At 33.6% G+C, this 3,487-nt stretch overlaps 1 non-coding gene across 1 annotated transcript; it reads right to left on the reverse strand.

Annotated features, from left to right (window-relative positions):
- Window positions 1–3,192: 3,192 nt before the first annotated feature.
- Trnaa-agc lies at window positions 3,193–3,265 on the reverse strand. The gene has a single exon. It is a non-coding gene; the product is annotated as a tRNA-Ala (tRNA).
- Window positions 3,266–3,487: the final 222 nt, after the last annotated feature.

The raw sequence follows: 3,487 nt of genomic DNA on the forward strand, positions 1-3,487 counted from the left end.
TATCAACATCATCCAAAACTTCTAAAACCACTTCTTGGTAGAGCGCTCCGCTGTCGAACATTAAATATTAACTTTCGTTTTACCCGGTTACTATACGCTAAACTTTACACTTAGTAATTAACTTATAGTTTACTATGTACTAAGGGGCCCTTTACGCGCCGTATGAATTATTTATGTCGGCCTAATACGGGAACAAATGCAGGCAACTAGTTTATCCGACCATTTTACGTACGCAGACAAGCTCTACTTTAGTGAAAAATACCGAGTGTGCATAGTTAACGAGCTAGCTTTGAAAAATAAAGAGGATTATGGGAGAACTTGTGTCAGAAGGTTTTTTGAGTACGCCGCAGTAGCGAAAGGTGAAATTTGCCGGAACCCGACACAACATATACTTAAGTACTAATATGTATAAATGCGATTTGCAAATTATTCTGATAATTATGAGATTCTACATCAATTCCTCATAAAAGGAAGCCGGCAGAAATCGAGTTATAATATGGACCCTTCGCCGCTGGTATGCCGAAGTAAGAATTTATTGTTAAATGTTATAAAACAAAACTTCAATCGCTGTCTTAAAAAGGGAAACCTCCAAGACATTATTTAATGAAAATTCTATTAATATTTTTAGTTAGATAATCGGCAAAGCTTCAAAAAAACACCTTGACGAACTCAACACAAAAAGAATCACAAAATCTTATTTGAATTCGAGGAGATCCCCTCTTCATTATTGAAGTCCAAGATCCTGTACATATGAACTTAAAATGTGACCATTCCGAGGCCATACGTCAATGTTAAAGAGCCATTTAATTCAGAACATGAGATAAAAAATGTCGCTGAACAAACAAAATTTGGGTTTTTCTGCTCAGTATCAGCCCGGAGTCTGGAATTTGTGCCCGATATGGCGATAGGCTCGCCCCCTATCACATCATGGGACGGAACATACTTGGCGAAAAGTGGGTGCCCTAGTTGCGCCTCTGCATACCCCTTCGGGGATAAATGCGTGATGTTATGTATGTATGTATGCTGAACAAACATAAAAATACGATGAATATATAACCTCTCTCATTTGGAATAAATGTTTTATTACGTAAACAACTACTCATTTTATACCTTAAATTTACACTTAAAACCGCACAGAACTTAACAAAATTAACTACGCAAAGCATACTGTTTTAAAATCCACACATGATAACACGACAAGATATAAAGTTTTTTCATATTTCAAACGTGTGCTAAAGGCTGTGAAATCCACACCTGGTGTTGAGCCAAAAAGCTTACTTCCCACAAATTGTTCGCACACTGCAGACTAAATTTGTATGAAAATGCACGTTCAAAATCACGGATTCAAAATACACGTACGAATTCACCTTATTTAGCAGTGGAACAGTTGTTGAAAGGCGTAGAATGTTGCATTTTTGTATGAGTACCAATTTCTGTAAGCGTTTGGTTACGTAGTAGTTTTTTATCTTAACTCGTACTGTTAAGTAAGCTAATGCAATCACTGTATGTCGTATTTAATTTTGTTTTTCGATATGATAGATTAATATACATGGTGTAATAATAATTTAAAAATTTATCAGATATTGCTTGATTGAACTCAGCATCACTCTTCACTTAAAAGTGTCATAATAAATAAAAATAATCGCCAAGTTGACAGTACTAAGTTCGAGTATTGATTTTTTCTAGTCGTATCGAATCTACCTAGATAACTAATTCTATATTCAACGTATTTATTGATAACAAATTTTAGTGTATAGAAATAATTATATTTAAAGCCTTACACAAAAAAAATATATAGCGACATGATGCTCCAAGAAACTACCTTTTCTGACAGATTTATTTTTATTTCTTTAATCACAATTTTTAAAATCCATTACAACCATTTTATCAAACGCACCCTCAACTCAAATGACTGCGCGATTTTTATTCAATGAAAGTAAATGAAAACCGGCGACTCACGGATCTCTATAACGAAAACAAATTAACGTTCTGAAGTTAAATTTGTTTCGTATTAATATTCTCTTGACTCTCAGCATTTTTAAACGTAGAAGTGTAAAAGTGATTATTTTTTTCATTCAACTTTTGTTTGTTACAATTTACATAATTACTGGTCTTATTTGTCTTACATAATGGAGTTAAATGCCTGAAGAAGACAATCTTATTAACTGCGATTATTTTATGTCATTCTTACTTTATTTTGAGCGAAAGTATTCCAAGTATAAAGCGCAACATTATCAAATCTTGCCTGAAAATGCAGTTTTTGACGTTGCAGAGAATTCCTGGAGTAGGTAGCGGGAAATCTTAAAATAAAATGTGTATTGTTTGGCTCATAGTGGCGTCGGGGGCGTAGCTCAGATGATAGAGCGCCCGCTTAGCATGCGAGAGGTACTGGGATCGATACCCGGCGCCTCCAATGGATATATTTTTTTAAATACCTAATAAATTATACAAATATTATGGATGTTAAAGTTTTCGAAGTTGTAAAGAGCTTTTAGATGTTAGCGTATGAAATTGATGATGATATTACACATTTGGCCAAATTTTGTGTTGAAATAGAAACTCATTTTTATTCAAGACAAGTATACAGTTTTATTTCGGTAAATGACCTCTGCGGCAAACGCGAGCGACAAATTATTAGAACGTGTAATAATTTAATTTTGTTGCATTATACTTATTTATTTATTTAGCACTTTATATACAAAGGCGGACTTAATGCTCTAGGCATTCTCTACCAGTTAACCTTAGGGTGGTACAGAGATAATCAAGGTTGTATCATTTTTAAATTTCCTTAATTCTGAGTGTCAATGATATTATTTCTAAACCACGCGTGCTATTTTTGGCTTGCGTTCGTGTTCGACCTAACATCCATTTCCCGGGAATTTTTATTTTCAGCGACTCGAATAACGCCCGTATGGTAAATTAGATAACGATTGCTTATTATGCTTATTAAATCGTATGAAATCAAACGCAAGGAAATAATATTGTATAAATAATAAAATAAATATTTATTGTTCTTGTAAACATATAAAAAGAATTAACTCTGGCTTTAGGAAATACCTTACCTTGCTTGACGTATGGTTTTTTTTTATACAAGCACTGTAAAGTGAACTGTATCTGATGGTAAGTGGAGTGGGGTTCAATGAAAAATTCTTGGGTTCTGTAGGTATAGGGATTTAAAAAAAGTATATACCTTGGAGGCGCCGGGTATCGATCCCGGTACCTCTCGCATGCTAAGCGAGCGCTCTACCATCTGAGCTACGCCCCCGATACAGAGGCTGTACGAAATAATGCTATATTTATTTTTATAATCAGGGACGGTTAAAATAAAATTTAGAATTATTTAAAAAAGTGAGGCATCCGTTTTTATTTAAATCATATTTTTATTTTATTTTATGAATACCATAAAACTTACTTTTCTCATTAAAATGCAATTTTTAGTGAAATTTTTCTAACAAAAAACCTTTTTAAAAGCTTATTCAAACTGAAA

The sequence above is a fragment of the Manduca sexta genome, chromosome 18, assembly GCF_014839805.1.
Source record: "Manduca sexta isolate Smith_Timp_Sample1 chromosome 18, JHU_Msex_v1.0, whole genome shotgun sequence".
In the NCBI taxonomy this organism is placed as follows: Eukaryota; Metazoa; Arthropoda; class Insecta; order Lepidoptera; family Sphingidae; genus Manduca; species Manduca sexta.